Source organism: Felis catus, chromosome D3, assembly GCF_018350175.1.
Source record: "Felis catus isolate Fca126 chromosome D3, F.catus_Fca126_mat1.0, whole genome shotgun sequence".
Lineage (NCBI taxonomy): Eukaryota > Metazoa > Chordata > Mammalia > Carnivora > Felidae > Felis > Felis catus.
In genome coordinates this window covers 56,332,559-56,353,819 of record NC_058379.1, presented here as the reverse complement: position 1 = coordinate 56,353,819, position 21,261 = coordinate 56,332,559, and the positions used below count along the sequence as shown (strand labels likewise).

At 40.6% G+C, this 21,261-nt stretch overlaps 1 protein-coding gene across 5 annotated transcripts in view; it reads right to left on the bottom strand.

Annotated features, from left to right (window-relative positions):
• Positions 1-21,261, bottom strand: part of MAPRE2 (microtubule associated protein RP/EB family member 2) — a 160,289-nt gene that overhangs the window by 109,920 nt on the left and 29,108 nt on the right. The window contains exon 3 of one of the 5 annotated variants that reach the window (XM_019815174.3): positions 7,101-7,198. The exons of the other annotated variants lie outside the window; for them this stretch is intronic. The gene's annotated coding sequence lies outside the window, so the exon portion shown is untranslated. The remainder of the gene's footprint in view (positions 1-7,100; positions 7,199-21,261) is intronic. 5 annotated transcript variants of the gene reach the window in all.

Here is a 21,261-nt window from a genome sequence, read left to right as displayed (position 1 = left end):
TGGACAGCAACATATGTTAGAATGAAACTGGACCCCTACATCATACAGAAAAATGCCTAATAGATTACAGATTTAAACAGAAGACCTAAAACCTTAAAACCCCTGGAAGAAAACATAGGGGTAAAGTTACTTGGTATCAGTCCTGGAAATTATTTGTTGGATTTGACACCAAAGCAAAGTCAACAAAAGCAAAAATAAACAACTACATCAAACTAAAAACCTCCTGTATAACAAAGGAAACCATCAACAAAATGAAAAGGCAACCCATAAATTAGAAAATATTTGCAAGTCATATTTGACAAGGGGTTAATATCCAAAATACATAAAGAACTCCTACAACTAAATAGCAAAAAAACAATCTGATTTAAAAAATGGAGGGAACTCAACGCATTTTCCAAAGATGATATACAAATGGCCAACAGGTACTTGTAAAAGTGCTCAACGTCACTAATTATGAAGGACATGCAAATCAAAACTACAATGAAGTGTCACCTCACACCTATTAGAATGACTAGTATCAAAAAGACAAGAAATAAATGTTGGCGAGGATGTGGAACAAAAGGAATCCTCGTCCATTGTTGGTGAGAATGTAAATTGGTACAGCCACTCAGGAAAGCAGTATGGAGTTTCCTCGAAATGTGAAAAATGCAAGTAACATATGATCCAGAAATTCTACTTCTGGGTTGTTAATGGGAAGAAAATGAAAAAATATCTGCACCCCCACATTCATAACAGCATTGTTTATAATGGCTAAGACATAGAAGCAACCTAAATGTATAAGGACACATGAATGGATAGAGAAAACATGGTAAAACTCCCCCCATATTGGAATAGTATTCAGCCATAAAAAACAAAGATCTCTTGCCGTTTGGGATGACATGGATAGACCCTGAGGTCATTATGCAAAGTGAAATAAGTCATACAGAGGAATACCAAATGATCCTACTTATTTGTGGAATCTAAACCAGCCAGCCAACCAAACAACCCCCTAAGTCAGAGATACAGAGAACAGATTGGTGGTTACCAGAGGTGAGGGGTGAGAGTTAGGTGAATGGGTGAAGGGAGCCCAAAGGTACAAACTTCCAGTTATAAAATAAGTCCTGAGAATATAATGTACAACATGGTGCCAATAGTAATACTGTACATTTCAAAGTTGAAGGAGTAGACCTTAAAAGTTCTCATTTTCACAAACAAAAAAACCCATTTGTAACTATGGGTGGTGATGGATATGAACGAGATTTCTTGTGATCATTTCCAATATATACAGATATCGAATCATTATGTTGTACACACAAAACCAACACAATGTTATATGTCAATTATATCTCAATTTAAAAAAGAAAATATAGTATACATTGTATAGTTACTATTTTTGCAAGGAGTAGATGTTGAAAGAGGTCATAGTTAAGATTAATGGACCACTCAAATTTGAATCTAGATGCTGATCCTTCAAAATTGAGTAATCTTGACAAATTACTTTCCCTAGTTTCAGCTTCCTCACCCATAAAATGGGGCATACGAAGATTTACAAAGTAACACTTTGAGATATAAAGCTAGGTTCTTGCTTTATCTGCTGAGGTCACCATTTTTTTAGGCTTTTCCCTTCAGAGGTTTGATCTATTTCTCCTCTCCTCGAATCTAGGCAGGCCCTGTGGAAGCTTTGAGGGATAGATTTTTAGCAATATATTTTATTGGCATAAAAATTATGCCAACTAGTTCCTAGTCTTACAATGACTAGCAGCTTCTGCCTTGGTCTCTTGGAATCCAGCTGCCCTGTAAGAAGCTTAATTATCCTTCATCACCATGCTGTGGGTAGTATAAGCCATGTGGAGAGGCCCTGTAGGAACAGATCATGGGGAGGAAGATGGCGGGGAAAGAAAAGGAGCGATAGGGAATGGTGGTTCCGAGGCTCATGACCAAAGGTCCCAGCCACCGCAGCTAATAGTGATCCACTACGTAGATCAGAGATAAATTGTCTAGCCAAGACCTTCCTGAATCCCTGATCCACAAAACCATGAACTATAACAAAATGGTTAAGTTTAAGAGTTGGGGGATCACCTATTATGCAGGAGTATAGATAACAGCAACACCCTACTGAATCCCTATTGCTGCATAAAGGATCACTCCAAAATTTAGTGAGTTAAAACAGCAATCATTATCTTTTATTCTGCAGGCTGACTGGACACAAGTAGCAGGTTGTGACTTATGATCTCTCAAGCAGTTGTAATTAGAAGGTAGCTGACTACTGAAGACATCTTAATGGCTTTCTCAGCCTCCCAACTGATGGTTGATGTTGCCTTTTGGTTGGGACCTCAGCTGGAGCTCTTGTGGAACACCCACACACACCTCTCCACACGGCTTGGGCTCCCTCACAATATGGAGCTGGATTCCAAGCATGATCATCCCTAAAGAACAGGCAGAAGAGGATGGGATTTCAGAATCTACTCTTAGAAGCCCTAAGAGTAACTTCTATCATACTTCGCTGGTAACCCAGTTGCAAGGAGGGATACAGACTCCATCAGAACCATAAATGGGAGGATGTCAAAGCACACTGTAAGAGAAACATGTGGTAGCCGTCTATGAAAAATAGATTCTGACACACATACACCCTTTTCGACCTCCTTACTCCCCATTTCTTCCTCACCGGGTTGTTAAAGAATTTGAGAGAAGAAAAAAAAAATCAGTGCTCAAGTACTGAGTTTCAAAATAGACTTTAAAGCCCCTGGCATGGAAAATAACCTGAAGAAAAATTTGTGAGCCTCAGAAGTCTGATTTTCAAGTATTAAAGGCTTAAGATCCTTGAATGACTCAGAACTTAAAGTTCATGCTATAAATCACAAGACCACATGACTAGCTGGAGACTGTCGAGGTAGGAGGCTGATGAGTTACCCTGAGAAAGGATCCTGCCCTCCCTCCTATTCCCAGCCATGCCTCAAGCCAATGGGAATCTGCAAGTAGAAAGAACCTGTCCTTTGCCTTATGTCTGGAACCCTAAGGGAAGGCAAAGCCATACAGAGGTTTCTAACTCACCACAACACAGAACATGAGGGGATAGATATGACTGAATGGCTTAGCAGGATATGGATTTTTCTGCAGAAAGGCCAAATATTTTTGAGCAGAGAGGGAGAACACACCTGAGCCCATGTGGTAGCCACAGAAACATTAGCAGAAAATAGACGTGGTCTGCTGACCAAGCAGGTTTTCTTGAGGGAGAGTCGCCATGAGAGCAACTCGAAAAATCAGATCTTCATTCAGGTTTCCGGAAGCACCTTATAAAAATGTGGTGTGGTGTCCACGGTCATCGCTGCCTTCCCTCACTTACTGAATATGCAGGCCAGAGGCAGAAGCAGAAATTAGGTCGGCGCCATTGGTTTGCATGAAGCTCGGTGCGTTCAACGAGGAAGCATCTCCCTCACTCGGCTCCCCTCCTTCTTGAACTGTACCCATACCCAGCACTCAGTTTTGACTCCTCACAATCTCCACCTCCCATCCCCATCTCTGATTCTGTCACCGTATCTGTTCATTTCAGTGAGACCCGAGACAGGGAGGCCCCTCTTTTTCTTCTACCTCACACCCTACTGCACACCTCCGACCTCAGGCCTAGATGAGGAGACTCCCGAGAGGTTTCCTCACTTCCTTACTCTTATTTCTCAAGGCTTTCGACCTCTCACCATAAGAGATATCTTTCATCCCTCCTTTTTCAAATGTCTTCACTGGTTTCCTATCACTTTCAGGTTAAACATTCCAAGTCTTGCTTTTGACACTGACGTGCCCTATACAATCAAACTCCCTTTAGAAACATATCCCTCGCCATATACAGTAAGGGTGGGATTTAATTCGGTTTTACCTCTTACCCTGGAATGCTAGTCCTGCCTTCTGCTGTCAGCATAGGAAAAGACTTCTCTACATATAATTAGTCGAGAGAAGAGCCTGTTAATATTTGTTTTTTGTTTCTTAAATAGGCTCTGTGCCCGGCATGGAGCACACTCAAGACTTGAACTCATAACCCTGAGATCAAGACCTGAGTGGAGATCAAGAGTCAGATGCTTAACTGACTAAGCCACCCAGGCACCCCAATATTTCTACTTTGAATCCTTCACATAGGCTCTTGTAGAAATGGATTCTTCCTTCTGATCATTGTACTGGACCATGTTCAGTGGGACTGCTAGACCTCTAGGCTACCATTTGAAAATAACTTCAGCTTGCCTCAGGATCAAGTGAGGAAGAGGATAGCAACTCAGGTCAAGTGAATTATGATGTAAGTGTAACAGTATCTGAGTTGTCCTCTCTTTAGAGTCTCTGTCCATCCAGGACATTCAGGACGAGGAGAGAAAGCCAGGAACATTCAGCCACCACCATCTCATCTTCACAACTGCACTGACTAGTCAGGTTACATCATGAAAGTCAGGATTTCTGTTTTCAGCAAATTAAAAGATGAGCTTAAAAATTGATAGGCAATTCTTGGGGTGCCTGGGTGGCTCAGTTGGTTAAATGTCTGACTTCGGCTCAGGTCGTAATCTCACAGTCTGTGAGCCCGAGCCCTGTGTCGGGCTGTGTGCCGACAGCTTAGAGCCTGGAGCCTGCTTTGGATTCTGTGTCTCCCTCTCTCTCTGCCCCTCCCCAACTCTTTCTTTCTCTTTCTTTCTCTTTCTCTCATAAAATAAACATTAAAAAATTATTTTTAAATCCATAGGCAATTCTTGCTTGGAAGAAATAAGGCAGCATAGTATTGCTAATTCATATGTTCAAAGTTCTGCAGAGGGTAAGTTCTAAGGCTGGACGTCAAGTCCAAAATAAGTTTCTCTGGCCGTTACTTCCATTTGGACACAACCTGCTGAACAGCAGCCTCGCATTCTGCACGCAAAACACTCGACTCCGGGTAAAGTAAATCATTCCACAAGTGGTCCTCCTCCCACATTCACATTACTTGAGAAGAGTTCCTAAAGTTTGGACACAGTCTGTGGAGCCGAGCCAGCAAACTTCACAGTGGTTATGAAACAGCTGCAAATCCACACTTAGGTCATGCCTTGTACAAATACTCTAGAAAGGATACATTCACATCGAGAAAGGCAATGTGGCTTTGCTAGTGCTCATCAAGGTGAGCAGCCTTTATTTCACTAAGATGACAATAACAACCTATTGGGGGGTTGCTTCCTATTCCTATAAATCCTATTCGAGGCTGTATAGTCAACCTGGATTACTTCTTTTCTTTTCTTACAATTTTTTTTCATATTTTATTTTCTCCAATCCCCCTCCTCCAAATAAACAAATAATAATTGACTTCCCTCGCCTAAAACCATCACTTGAGCCATTCACAACATGGAAGCCAAGAACCCAACCACAAACCAAAACGAAAACACTGACTTTACCTGGCAAAACAGAATGCAAAACAGCAAGGGGAGCTGTTGCCATCCCTGAGTATTAGGGTTCCCGAAAAGATCTTTTTTGGATTCCCTTGGAATATCAGTCAGGCAATTGTGAGAACCAAGTTTTCTGTGTGATTTTACACATAATTATCATTCTCTGCAAAATGGGAAATGGAAGCTCAGTGAACCTTTGGATTCTGTTCCAAAGATTTTGTAAATTTTACTGATCTCGAGATTGTTTCCATTTGCTAAAGAAAAGCAAGTTCTGTAGTTCTAAAAACTGAAATCGATTTGTGTAAAATGCTTTCTTCTAATTGCAGTATGGAAAAAAAGTGGCATTTTCGTAGCAAAGCCTTCAGCAAATAATTCCAACAGATACTCCAGGAGCGAGGAATGATGTCAGGCTGTAAATGGGGAGGAGGACGTGGAGAGTTCAAAGTTAAGGAAGAGGTTTCAAAAGAGCTCTATTCTTCCCAGCCTTAAGTTAGGTGTTAAAAAAAAAAAAAAAAAAAAAAAAAAAAAAACTTGTAGTAAACAGGATCAAGTAAATAGGATCAAGCCTGGGAAGTTGCTAAAATCCCAGCTCAAGGTAGCAGAGCAGGATTAGAAGCTCACTGAAAACTCAAATATTCAGAGCCCTGGAGCTTTGAGAGTTCCTAATGCAATAAAACCTGGGCACTTTCCCCCAGCCACAAATCAAATCATTGAAAGATACGATAGAGCCTGTATACACACTGTTAACCTGAAGCATCATTCTTTGTTGACCTGAAAGTTTTGACCAAAAAAGTGCTACTTCGGTTATTCTTTCCTGTGGTCAATGGTGTCAAATGTCATATATTTGACATTTATGATTAAATAAAAAAATATTTGACCTAATGACAAATATCACTTAATACAATGGCCACATTTTCATATCTTGGCCAGCCCACAGAAATACTACTAAGGAACACCAAGGCATCAGGAAATTAGAAAAGAAGCATACTATCTGGGTATCACTTTGTCAGTAGCTTCAGTTTAGATTATGCGTGTCAAAGAGTCTGAAGTATCATACATCTTTGTTTTATTCTTTAAAAAAAAAAACAAAAAACCCATGCTGTTCAGTTATCTACCAAATCACCAAATCCTACCCATTCTACTCCAGTTGCCTCTCAATTTTTGTTTCCATAATCCTGTCATCTGAAATACAGACAAATGTGGAAAACTTCCAAGAGCCTATCAGTGCTCTCCTTTCAATCCATTTACCGCATCTGACTGTTTGTAATTCATAGAATATGCAGAACAGTTTGAAGACATACAGAATGTGTAACATTAAAAACAAAGCTCTCTCTTACTACTGTCCCTTACCCCTAGAGTCCCATTTTAAATAGTTAATCTTTTTGAACTATTTTTGTTTTTAATTCTCCGGGGGTTACAATTGTAGCTCTAAAAATTCAGGAATGTTCTGTTCTTGATTTATCAACACAGTATTTTCTACTATGAAAGAAATCCAACAGCCTTCTATTGCTTCTTGCCTGTTTCAGTTATTGGTAATCTTGTGAATTATTCCAGGGGTTACCATTATAATTTTAAGCAACATTCTTAAAATCCTATTTCTTGACTTATTCCAAGGAAGGTGACCTATTGACTCTCCATTTTAGGTCTCTTCTCAACCTTTTCTGTTTTTCATTTTCTTGGTTTTACCATTATGTCTCCTTTATCCTCTGTATTTACATTATAATCTATGACTATACTTACGGCTTCCTTGTTTTGACTATAGATCGCTTCTAAACTTGAAGTCTAGTAGATGGCACTTATGATTGTCAGTTCTTTTCTTCAAAATCAAATGGTATCACCTTTCATAGAGAAAGAAATATCTCATTAAATCTTGCCATCAGAAGAATATTCTAACAAAACCATGAAAGTCAAATGGATTATCTTTCTGGGGGCCATTAATTATTCAAAAGCTTGCCTCATTTGAAGATTAAAGTTGAATTTTACCCTATCTATGTATTTGATCTATCTAAGAAAGTTTGTCTTTCTTAGAGATTTTAACTGTTTTTATTTCCTGACAGAAGAAACCTATACCATCATTATCTAATAAAGATTACTCACATTTGAACTCTCAATTTATGTAGAATCTTTTTTTTTGCAAGACCTTCCTCATTGAACTAATTTAGGCCAATTGCTTTGATATTATTGCTGGCATCTTGGTATTTGTTATAATTGGACTCTTCCAGTATTTAGTATATAATTTTTAGATGCTATGTTATCCTCTATGTTTTTTCTCTCTTATTTTCCTGGACTAGATCTTCAAGTTGTTTGAGAAGCAAGAGAGGTAAAATTTTCAAGCCTTCAGGTCAGAAAAGGTCTCCTTGCTCTCATACTTTGATAGTTGGGCTGAGTACAGAATTATGGTTCCAAAATCCATTCCCTCAGGGCTTTGAAAGCCTGGTTCTATGGTCGCCCAGCCTCCAACACTATGTACCAAAGTTTATGCCATTCAGGTAAATACTCGTGTTGGTAACCTTCTTATTGTCTGACTTTACACCCCAGAAACCCTAAGAGTTTCTTTATCCTGCAATCTCACCAAGATGGGTAAAGGTCTGGCCTCTTTTCATCTGAATCTTTAGGCCTTTCTTTCTGCTGTCTTTGTTTTTTCCTTTAAAGACTCTTCTTAAACTATGTTGGAACGTCTAGATCATCCTTTGGATACTCTGTGTTTTCCACTTGTTTTTTGCTTTATACTCTGGAATACTCTTTGTTTACATTCACAAAGTCTTCTCTTGATTTTTTTTCATTTTTTCAATGTTCATTTATTTTTTTTTTCTTGAGAGATCATGAGCAGGGGAGGTACAGAGAGAAAGGGGCACAGAAGATCTGACATGGGCTCCATGCTGACAGCAGTGAACTGGATGTGGGGCTGTAACACATGAACCATGAGATCATGACCTGAGCCAGAGTCGGATGCTTAACTGATTGGGCCACCCAGGTACCCCAATTTTTTTTTTAAGGAAATGGGTAGTATACGATGAATGCAACACTTTTCATGCCAAGGTTTGAATTTTGTTTTCTTCTATTCTTAGAAATATTTCATCTGGATTATAAAAATTCTTTCAATCATTTCAACTGTTCTTTCCCCATATTTTTGTCTTTAAACATTTTTAACTAGCAGTATAATCCTGTCCCCTTTCCATGTTCTAGAAGTTTGTCCATTTCTGGTCCTTACTCCCATTTCCAGAACTGCCATGAATTTTTTCTTCATAAAATTTTTATTTCAACTGATCATCTGGAGAGAAGGGAAACAAATCTAGATTTAGATGAGTGTTCTAGAACTCAGCGCTTCCAGGTAATTGCAATGTGTTCAGTATGTTTTACTATCTAAAATGCGAAGTTTAAATACAAAGTTCAAATGACTTAGTCTGATATTTGGGATTCAGCACAGTTTGATCGTAGTTCATCTTTCTTCCGTAATCCTCCAGTAATCACATTAAAGAGTCAGTCATTCCCTCCTACCTTCCTTGAGAGGTCTCTGCTGTTCCTTATACCTTCTGACTGCTGCCTGGAATGGCCTTTTTCCTCCTCATCTAACCCCCCCCTCCTTTTTTTTTTTTTTTTTTTTTTTTTTTTTTTTTTTTACAAATATGGGTTTACAAATATAGGCTCAGTTCAAAGTCCATCTCTTCTGAAGCCTTTATGACCATCCTAGGATAGCCAAAATTCAGTTATATTTGAAACCATTTATTGGGGTGCCTGGTTGGCTCAGTTGGTTAAGCGTCCAACTTCAGCTCAGGTCATGATCATAAAGTTCATGGGTTCGAGCCTCACATAGGGCTCTGTGCTGACAGCTTAGAGCCTGAAGCCTGCTTCAGACTGTGTCTCTTTCTCTGCCCCTTCCCCACTCACACTCAGTCTTTCTCTAAAATAAACATTAAAAAAATTTTTTAATTAAAAAAAATAAAACCATTTATTGAGTTCCATCTGAGTAAATTGTTCTTTGTGCCAGCAATATCAATTTTTTTCAATCCGAATTCTCTGCCATTTTTACCCTGAAATACAAGATAATTTTACCTAAGTGGAATTAAATTTAAAAGCAAATGCTTCATGTTTTGTTATCTTCCCATACAATAAGATATCGAATTTTTGATGAGGTGCAGAAGACACGATAAGAGCAGAAGACAAGAATAGACACTTTTCCAAAAAAGATCTCGGGGCGCCTGGGTGGCGCAGTCGGTTAAGCGTCCGACTTCAGCCAGGTCATGATCTCGCGGTCCGTGAGTTCGAGCCCCGCATCGGGCTCTGGGCTGATGGCTCAGAGCCTGGAGCCTGTTTCCGATTCTGTGACTCCCTCTCTCTCTGCCCCTCCCCCGTTCATGCTCTGTCTCTTTGTCCCAAAAATAAATAAACGTTGAAAAAAAAATTCATTTAAAAAGATCTACAGATGGCCAACAGACACATGAAAAGATGCTCAACATCACTCATCAGGAAAATGCAAATCAAAACTGCAGTGAGATATCCCCTCACACCAGTCAAAATGGCTAAAATCAAGAACGTAGGAAACAACAACTGTTGGTGAGGATGTGGAGAAATGAGAACCCTCTTACACTGTTGGTGGGAATGCAAACTGGTACAGCCACTCTGGAAACCAATATGGAGTTTCCTCAAAAAGTTAAAAATAGAACTACTCTACAATCCAAAATTACACTACCAGGTATGTACCCAAAGAATACAAAATACTGATTTGAAGGGATACATACACCCTAATGTTTACAGCATTATCTACAATAGCAAAATTGTGGAAAGAGCCAAAATGTCCATTGACTAATGGATAAGGAGATGTGGTATATATACACAATGGAATATTACTCAGTCATAAACATGAATGAAATCTTGCCATTTGCAATTACATGGATGGAGCTCCAGTGTATTTTAATAAGCAAAGTAAGTCAGAAAAAAATACCATAGAATTTCACTCACATATGGAATTTAAGAAATGAAACAAAACTAGCAATTGTGAGGGGGGGGGTGGTAGACAGGCAAACCAATAAACAGACCTTAACTATGAACAACAAATTGATGGTTACCAGACAGGAGGGTGGTGGGACATGGGTTAAATAGATGACGGGCATTAAGGAGCGTACTTGTGACGAGCACTGGGTGTTGTATGGAAGTGGTGAGTCACTAAATTGTACACTGGAAACTAATATTATACCGGTGTTAATTTTTTTAAAAATCGAGGAGTGTGCCTGAGTTAGACAATTTCTTAAGTTTTGTTTCGAGCAGGAGGCAATAGCGATTAGGTATTCTTACTTCAAGACGCCTTTCTAGAAGAATTGTTATCCTGGTTGGAGGCAATAATGTCATCATGTAACATTCCAAGCACTCAATTCATATATATATTTTTTTTTTTTTGACAAACCAAGCAAAGCTTTTCTCTAAGCTGGGCACCAGAAAATGATGCTAATGGTGCAGTCCAATTTGTAAGCCAAAGCATGTGGTATGAGTGGCATTACCTCACACGAGTTTGAAATGTATCACTCCCCAAGAGCAAAAATAAATTTGAAGCACAAGAATCCTGTGAGAGAAACTCTACCAAGTAGATATTATGTAGCCTAGTCATTGCCTGGGAAAATCACAACAGAACACATCAGCACTTTGAAACATCATGGGCCAGTGAAGGACTAACACCATACTCCAAAACAGGAGCATGAAGTATTGGAAAATAAAAAATCCTCATGACCTAGAATGTAGTTCTCTAGGGAGACACTGAGGCTTATCCTGACCTTTACTGTTCATGTTCCCTAACGTAGTTTGATGTTAACCTGATAATCTCGGATTCATTTGAACTGCTCTCCTGAAGACTGAAACATGACTAACTTTAGAACAGAGGCAAACACGTCAGTGCATGCATTTTAAGCAGAATGATATTTGAGGTAAGGAAGGCTGAAAATCTGTCATCCCCAGTACAAGTCGCTGAGCAACCTCATGCCAAGCCAGTTTCATAGATTATGCAGAATTCACGAAGTATAAATTAAGAGCTTAATGTCTGGGATGGGAATGATAATTAAAACAGAATGGATCACCTCCTTTTCTTTAGAATATTATGTTTGGGAAAAATTACACGTGAAAAAATTTTAAATCCAAGGTAATACACACTCCGGAATTCCCTAGTATAGGAATTATTCTCAGGGGATGTGGTAACACACAGGCATAAGACTTCCCGTCAGGGGGATTATTTAACCAGTTAAGATTCATAAGTTTAAAACCTACCAAAGTTAGCTTTGAAATAGACTACTTAAGTCAAACAATGGCAGGTTGGAATAATAATAGTAGGTTAATTCTATAGACTATTCTATAGACCTTAACACTATAATCATGAATATATGTTGGGTAGCATGGAAAACTGCTCGCAACGTAAAAAGAGATTAAAAGGCAGTATACTGAAGTATGCACATAGTATTGTTACAACTGTGTAAAATTACATGAGACCTAGAAGGAAAAGAGAAAAATAAATCATTAGGGTGGGATTATAGGTGACTTGCTTTTCAGGATTTCTACTATTATTTTCAATAATGGAAATTTTGGAAAGACCACAGAAGTAGAACATCATATATGTAAGACGCTGAAGAAGAAAGGCAGGGGTCACCTGGGTGGCTCAGTCCATTAAGTGCCCGACTCTTGGTTTTGGCTCAGGTCATGATCTCACAGCTTCATGGGTTCAAGCCCCACATCAGGCTCTGTGCTGATGGCATGGAGCCTGCTTAGGATTCATTCATTCATTCATTCTCTCTCTCTCTCTCTCTCTCTCTCTCTCTCTCTCTCTCTCTCTCTCCCTGTCTCTTTCTCTATGCCCCTTCCCCCACTTGCACGGTCTCTGCCTCTCTAAAAATAAATAAATCAGCTTTAAGAAAGGCAGGCAACATTGGAACCATGGGAGATGTTTGATTAAATGAGTGTAGATAATCTACGTCTCATAAGATATGCCATAAGTATACTTAATTACCAAGTGACTTTGCCTAGATGGTAAAAGATGGTGGTGTAGGTCTGTTTCTTGAGTAATTTTAATTCAAATGATCAACTGTACATCATCTATGGCACTAACAGTTGTATTTCCATGAAGGGTCACCTATAATCAACATAACTGAAATGGTGGGGGAGGGTAGGGAGGGCAGGCAGGCAGGGAGAGAAGGAATATAGGGTACAGCTTGAGATAATCAGAATTAAACACACACACACACACACACACACACACACACACACACACACACACACAAAGTCATTTGCTTCCTATTACCTCTATTCCACTTCCAATCCTACCCTGAAGGTTTTCTGCTTCTCTGGTAGTTCCCAACATGTATATCTAGCTGTGAGTACTGCTTGTGGAAATAGCTTTGGACTCACACTTGCTTGGGTACTAATCTTGCCTCTATTACTTACTAAGCTAGAGGCCTGGACAAGTTAGTAAGCTCTGAAACTTGATTTTCTCACTTATAAAAAACATAAACAAATTTCATGAAGAATGTATAAAGATTCCCAAGACATCCTGTGTGAAGTTGCTAACACAGTACTTCTGTACATTAGCCATTCAGTTTGTTCTCTCCCCATCTTTTTTCCCCCCCTTTGTACACAGGACTCTGGTATTCAAGTATTAGACAGTTTAGGTAAAATGGAGGTGAATCCACCTTAGCTGTAGGTTGTTTTCACATCTTGCTCCTTCTGCCATATTTACCCTGAACACATACCAGAAACCCCAGGCTACAAGCAACTTGATGGCAGAATGAGGCCAGGCCAGACTTGTTTGGGCATCAAAGACCAGAATGAGTTTCCTGGGTTGGCTGTATCTGTAAGCTGTGTTTAAAATTTCAGTTCTATCTAATCTGGCCTTTAGAGCTGGCCGCCCAATACAGTAGCCACTGGCCACATGGGGCTGTTCACATTAAGAATAAAGAAAATGCATTTGCAATGTTCATAGTCACGTTTCAAACACTCAGTGGGCACATGTGGCTAATGGCTATCGAATCGGGTGGCACAGATATAGAACATTATCATTGCAGAACATTTATAACTCTGCCCTAAAGTTCTGAAGCTATCAGTGGGAAAAAGAGGTGTCCTGGGATTAGTGCCCATCATATTCATTATTTTCCATCTTTCGGACTGGAAAAATAAACTCAGATACTGATGGGGGGGTAGAAGAAACACTTGATTAGGGGTCTCAATAGACACAAGCATTCCAGGCAGCAGCAGCCTATGAGACATCAATAGCATTCTTTCCCACATACCACAGCCCAGTTGTAAAGTGATAAGGTAGGTAAACCTCAGAGTAATTTTAGTGACATTTTTGCTAGCAAAGACGAGAACCAAATCCTTAACCAAATCCTGGTGCTCTGTGCAAGAGGCTGAAATCTCTAGATCCACCCCCATTGCTGCAGATAGGATTATTGAATCACTATATTGCACACTTGAAACTAATAGAACACTGTATGGTAACCATACTAGCATTTTTTTTTAAAGCAGAAATACCTTATGAAGACATACAGCAGTTAAAGGTTTCCTAAGCAGTTGGCAGTTTTTTGTTTCTGCGCAACAGAGTGGTGGACTCTGGTGCTACAAGTATCTATGATGGGCAAGGGGCGGGGAGGGGACACCAAACTACTCCAACTGTTCAGCTTCACGCTGAATTACTCGAATCAGTTGTGAATTAAGGCTGGTTCCTCATAATCTACTTTGTCAACAGGGGGCCCTCATGAGCTACCATCCCTGCAGTCACCTCGAACCCGTTATAAACCAGAACATTAGCAGCCAGTCACCCGGGACCTACAACATTTTAAATAAAGCATTAGCCCACTTAAATAAAATACATGCAGTGTCCTCGTGATCAAATTTTCACGTTTCTCCCACAAAGGAGCCCTTAGGAAGTTTTCATCTGCTCAGGCACATGTGCTTCATCTGGACTGCTGAGCCCTGCTAAGACCTCTTGGAGAGGGGGGGAGGCGCTCTGCCTAGAAGACAAGAACAACTATAAATTCATGGTCTCCCAACCTGAGTGGGTGTCACCGCTTCCGGATCATCCCTCTGTCTTCCTCGTCAGCACTCTGTCATTATTCATACACCAGACATTTTAATATTCTTTCAGTTTCTTTAGATCTCTGACCCTTCCACCTTCCCCTCCCTCAGCAGATGGTCTTGCCTCTGACTTCAGAGGGTATTGAAGCCATTCGAGGAGGATTTAAGTTTCCTGCCCCCAAACCTACACATTCACCTACAAGGTAGCCCTCTCATTCTGTTTCTTGCTTGCTGCAGTGAAGAGGTATATCCTGGCCAGTTGCCTCTTGTCTTCTCAACGACTTGCCTGGTCACTCTCTACCAGACCTTACGTGCCCCTTTCTCTTGGCTCCTTCCCAGCAGCAATGAACTCTACAGTTCCTTTTTTTATTATTTTTTATTATTTTTAATGTTTTATTTTTGAGAGACAGAGTACGAGTGGGGGAGGGGCAGAGAGAAGGAGACAGAGTCCAAAACAGGCTCCAGACTCTGAGCTGTCAGCACAGAGCCTGACGTGGGGCTTGAACCCATGAACCTTGAGATCATGACCTGAGCCAAAATCGGACACTGAACTGACTGAGCCACCCGGGCACCCCCCCCCCCCTTTATCTTAAATCAACTTTTCTTCCCCATAGATTCCCCTTTCTCTCATCTCTGTAGCCAAATATCTGAAGGCTTATCTAAACCTGCCCTCTCCACTTGCCCTTGACTCCACTTTTTGCATTCTGGATTCCAGTTTGACTAGGCCACTGAAATTATCTTCATCAAGATCACCAACTACCTCTTTGTTGCTAAAAATCAATAGGCACTTTTTAGTCATTATCTTACTTAACCTTTGCAGAGCATTTGGACTTGCTCATTCTTGAAATGCTATTTTCCTTAGGCTTCCATGACAACATATTCAAATGCTCTTTCTCCTGTGTTTCTGGCTCGTGATTAATCTGTCTCATTGTAGTGAACAAATGGTACAGAAATTTCACTATTTTCACCATTTTCACGGAAATGTACGGTTCAGTCACGTCAAGTACATTCACGTTGTGTGTGACCGTCATCGGCATCCAACTCCAGAACGCTTTTCGTGTGATAAAACAAACTCTATACCCATTAAGGAACTCCCCTTTATCTCCCTCTCCGAGCCCTTGAAAACCACCATTCTACTTCTCCCCTCTATTAATTTTATTCCAGGTAACTCAAGAGTGGAATGACAATATTTCTCTTTCTGTGACTGACATTTCCTTCAACCTTAACGTTCATCTGCCATTTCCTTTAAGGCACATGAGTACTTCATTCTATGTATATTCGGTGCTTTGTTTATCCCTTCCTCTGTTAACGGGCACTTGGACTGCTGCTACCTTTTGCCTATTGTCAATAATGCTCCTATGAGAATGGGTGTATTCTTTTTCTTGGTCTACCTCCATACTGGTCATCTTTAAGGTTCTACTCTACTAGGGCAATTTTAGCTCTGCTCGCAGCTCCCAAAGCTGTTAGTGACTCCCAAAACTGTATTTGTGGTTCATTTCTCTTCTGGGGGTTCAGATCCCAAACTCCACATATATTCATTTAGATGTCACAGGCACCCTAAACGCAACATGTTCAATGCTAAGCTTCAGATTCTTGCCATCACTCTAGTAATGTTCCGTTGTCCTGTGTTTTCTGTCTCAGCAAGTAATACCATCAAACCTCCCACTTATACCAGGCACCTGGCTGTCACCCTCTGGCAACCATAACACTGCCACTGGCAGAGCTTCTAGGGAGCCCATTCAATTCCATGGTCACCAGGGGACAGTTTCTCACTGTGGCATCATCAGGACCCCCTGATGGGGGTTCCAAGGGTCAGTCTGTGCTCCTCTGAAACACTCCTCTCTTCATAAGTCCCCTCTACATGAAATGCTAACACCTCCCTAGAGCTCTTACCTTATTTTCCTTCTCAGCCCTGAAATAGTGCTTACCACATAGCAAACCCTCAATGCACATGTCCAAGGAGTTAACCCTTGACTTCTTCCTTACCCGATCCTGTCTATCTCACCTTCTAAGTTATATTCAAATCCACCCACCTCGCTACCCCAGCTGCCAGAGGGACCATTTTAAGATATGAAACTGGCAGTTTTCTCTACTTGCTTTCACTTTCAGAATACAACCCAGGGGTGCCTGGGTGGCTCAGTCAGTTGAGCATCAGATGTTGGCTCAGATCATGATCTCACCATTCGGGAGCCCTACTTTGGGCTCACAGCTGTCAGCACAGATCCACTTCAGATCCTCTGTACCCCCACCTCTTTGCCCCTCCCCCACTAGTGGGTGCGGGCTCGCTCGCTCTCTCTCTCTCAAAAATAAACACACACACACACACACACACACACACACACACACACACACACACGCAAAGCCAACCCAAAGGTCTTTGCTGGCCTGCCGAGGCCCTTCTTCATCTATCTCTCACTACTGATGCTGCTCACTACTGAACCTCTTTTAACTTAGCCAATATGCCATACGCTTCTCTTATTTTCTTTCCAAGTTTCTGAAGAGGCTGCTAGTCTTTTTACCTGAACAACTCTCCCTTCCTTGCAGTCCCCTTCTCAACATCTGCTGCCTCCTCCTTTTCCTTCAGGTCTTAGAGAAGAGGTCCCTGCCTCTTGGAAGCCTCGTCTCATCTCCCTGCTCCAGTTGTGGTCTCGTTGTCGCTGCTGGGGGCTCCCGTGGCCTCCTGCACTTCTCCCTATGCAGGAGGCCCTGCTTAGTACCCTGTCGGGGGCTGCCTGATCCGTGACTGTTCTCTGCATTGGGCCATAGCTGCATCAGGGTGGAGACTCTGAATTTCTTGCCCAAAATGTACCCTCTGCCCCTTGAACAGCGATGGGGCCATGGTCAAGGCTTAATCTTTAATATACAATTTTTAAAAATTAGCCTTACTACCATGTTCATAGACCATATGAAATAAGTACTGAAGAGTGAAGAACCATGAACAAAACCTTCTAAATTGCTCCTTAAGCATAATTAAGTGAAATTCAGAGATGAGAATATTAAGTTATATACCAGATACTTTTATAAATGTATTCTCAGGGCTCCCAGGTGGCTCCGTCGGTTAAGCGTCCGACTTCAGCTCAGGTCATGATCTCGTAGTTTTTGAGTTTGAGCCCCACGTCAGGCTCTGTGCTGCCAGCTCAGAACCTGGACCCTGCTTCAGATTCTGTGTCTCCCTCTCTCTCTGTCACTCACCCATTCTCTCTCTAAAATATATAAATAAATATAATAATAAGTAAATAAGTGTATTCTCATTGCATCATTCATTGTCCTGAGTTTTAAAGGGTAACCTCATTAATACACAAAAGGACCCCTGTCAAGAACCTGTAGCTCTAGGTGGGAAGGAGAAAGAAAATACTTGCTGAGTGCCCATGATGTATCCAACGCTTACGTTTCTTCCAAGTGTTCTTACAACAAATTCAAGATGTAAAAACTCATGTGGCCAAGTTATTTGTCCAGATGCTAACGGAGGAAAATGGCAGATGTAGGAATTTGTTCCACATTTCCCTCTCTACTAATCTATCCATCACTGTTTTAAGATTTAATTTAATTTAAAATTTAATTTAAAATTTAATTTAAAATTTAAAATTTAATTTAGCTAATTAGGAGCATCTGGGTGGCTCAGTCAGTTAAGCGTCCGACTTCGGCTCAGGTCATGATCCCGCGGTTGTGGGTTCGAGCCCCGCATCGGGCTCTGTGCTGACAGCTCAGAGCCTGGAGTTTGTTTCGGATTCTGTGTCTCCCTCTTTCTCTGACCCTCCCCTGTTCATGCTCTCTCCCTCTCTCTGTCTCAAAAATAAACGTTAAAATAAAATAAAATAAAATAAAATAAAATAAAATAAAATAAAATAAAATTTAGCTAAGTAAATTAAATTTTAATTAAAATTTAAAATTTAAATTAAAAAATGTAATGTAAAAATTAGAATTTAAAGTTTGTTAGCAGTGGCCTGAAATGGCTATGACACATAATGCTTCTACATGCAGAAAAAAAAAATGCATGGGCTAATTCTCTTTTTAGTTCTTATTACCCCTATGGTATAGGTAGGCAGGGAAAATTGCAGCACTGAGCACAGAACAAGCAGTGAGTGAGTCAGAAGTCAGGGTCTGGTGCCTGGACTTGGTCATCAAACATCCAATGGTAGGTTTGTCACTTAACTCTCCTCACCCAAGAACATTCATCTTTAAAATGGGGGGAGTTGGATTAGACTGAGGTTCCTTCCAGCTGTTTAAAGAACAAGATGTAAATGAAACCCTTTTAATTCTTTAGTGATTTGCTCCAGTCCTCAGCTGGTGAGGGCCAGGGATCCCAGCCCTAGCTCAGTGTATTCTCAGTGAATATACTCACTGAGGACTGAGTAGGGATGGGGCTAGAAGTACAGGCCAATTAAAAAAAAAAATTTAGTGTTTATTTATTTTTGACAGAGAGAGAGAGAGAGACAGAGCATGAGCAGGGGAGGGGCAGAGAGAGGGAGACACAGAATCCGAAGCAGGTTCCATGCTCTGAGCTGTCAGCACAGAGCCTGACGCAGGGCTCGAACTCAGACTGCGAGATCATGACCCGAGCCGAAGTCGGCCACTCAACCGACTGAGCCACCCAGGAACCCCTAGGCCAATTTTATTGGAATGTTGGGTCAGCCAACTAGAATAACCTTTGAACTTACAGAAGCAGATCTCCCGCAGATTATGAAAAGGAAACTAATGAGGAAGACTGTCAGAAGAGGAGTCAAGTAAAAGCTCCACTTCCAGAGAGGACCCTGGCTTTATCCCTACCCCCAGTGGATCCTCTGCTAGACAAGCCATCCTACTTAGTGTATTAAAAAAAAAAAAAACCAAAAAAAACCAGTCAATTCCATTAGATGCTAACCTTTAAGAGCCCTATCTTATTTACCCTTATAACCTTAGCTTTTAGCGTAGCACCTGGCACATAGTTAGCTATCCATAAATGTTTATGGTATGAACGGCCAATCTCCCCAACATGAGTATCCCAATCCAACTCACCTCCAAGGTTCAGCTCAGATGCCACCTCTACCCTCCAACCCCAACCTTTCCTTCCACCTGCCCTCCCAGGCTCCCGACACATCTTTTGGTATTTCTCTTATGGTGTATCTCATTTTGTATACAGTTATAGAGATTACATTTATGTATCTTAGCTTCCCAATAAGGTCAGACTCTGAGACATGAGCTATCTTCTGCTCACCATGGAAACTCTACAATATATAGTTTAGAGCAGGCACTCAATAAATGTGGGAAAAGCTTATCATTTTTATATGTATATCAAAGCAACTAGCACTGTTTTTTTTACATATAGGAGACACTCAAATATTATTGAATTACATGCTCTTTCTGATCAAGTTGTGGTGAGGCTAGTACTCTCAGTGTGCTAAAGACTCCAAACCTTTTGTGAAGAAATATGATAGACTAGTTTAAAAGTCTTAAGAATGGTCATATCTTTGAATAATCCACTTCTAGGATTTTGTAGTAAGGAAATCAACAACAACAAAAAGATACAAATTAGACTGAACCAAACCAACAACAAAATTGGAGGCTACTACGGTATAATTGATATAATAGTGTTCCAAGCATAGTTCTGAAGATCTTCAAAGAAGCTTATGACTAACACTAAGTAAAACACAAAGTTCACATCCAATATAGAAAAACAGGAATACTTGTGAGAAAAGAAAATATGCAAGAAACTGAAGTTATTTTGGGATGGTGTTGTTATGGGTGATTTTCTTCTTTCCAAACTTTCTTATAAATGTATCATTTTTATAATAAAAATTTGGCATAATCAACATTTATCTTTCCTTAATGTGGCTATATTTTCCATAGATAGTTATTTAGTGAGGACCAAAGCATAAAACTGAATTGTCTACTAAACAGCTATGCTCCAGGATTTAACTCCAGGATTCAAAGGAGACCTCACTAGGGAGGCTATTCTGGGTCATAAGGTAGAAGGTACAGGCATTGTTGGGCATAGTGCAGAAACAGATTTGGATAAGGAGCAAGGAGCTAGACTCAGTCAAGGATTCTCAGGAACCACACAAGTGAGTGAGATGATTCACTCAAGCAACTATTAACACTAGTTTCTGAGAGGGTTAAGTAAGGAGGCTGCAAGCCAGAAGGGATATGAAGAGCAAGGAGAAGAATTAAAAACAGTGGTCTTCTTGTTAAGGGGATAGGAAATGGTGGAGAACTATTATCTCACAAGGTTCTACAAACTATGGCCTGCCAGCCAAATACCATCTACTGTCTGTTTCTATAAATAACGTTTTATTAGAACACCGCCAAGCCATTTATGTATTGTCCACGGCGGTTTTCACACTATGAGTTGAATAGTAGTGACAGAGACCCGTATAGCCCACCAGGCAGAAAATATTCATGATGTGGCTCTTTACAGAAAAGGGAGCATTTGTCCTGTAGTCCTAGATATAAAGACATTTATAAATAGACACCCCATTTAGGCATTGGGGTACCTTTTTCTATTACTTTTTCTTTGAACATACCGGTCTAGGAGATAGGCATCTATAGAATTTATCATCCAAATGCAGATACTTTTGAGGGTGAAAGGGGATGCTCATGAGACCATGCTCCCAGACAATGAAGTAAACCAGGACTATCCCAGACGCATGGGCCCCCTACCATAAAGGCTGGTAGCAAAAGAAGTTTCAAAGAGCACTCAAGGTCGGCTTTTAGGTGTATGAAGCAAGCTCAGGTGACTCTCCTGGTCTCCTTGATTCTTTCTACTTTAATTGCCCTCAGATGCCTTTCTACTTCCTTCTGTCCCAGCTCTGGTCCTTGAAAAGTCCCGCTGCTTGGATACCAGTCAGAGTTCAGGATCTCCATTTTCATTAGAGCAAAA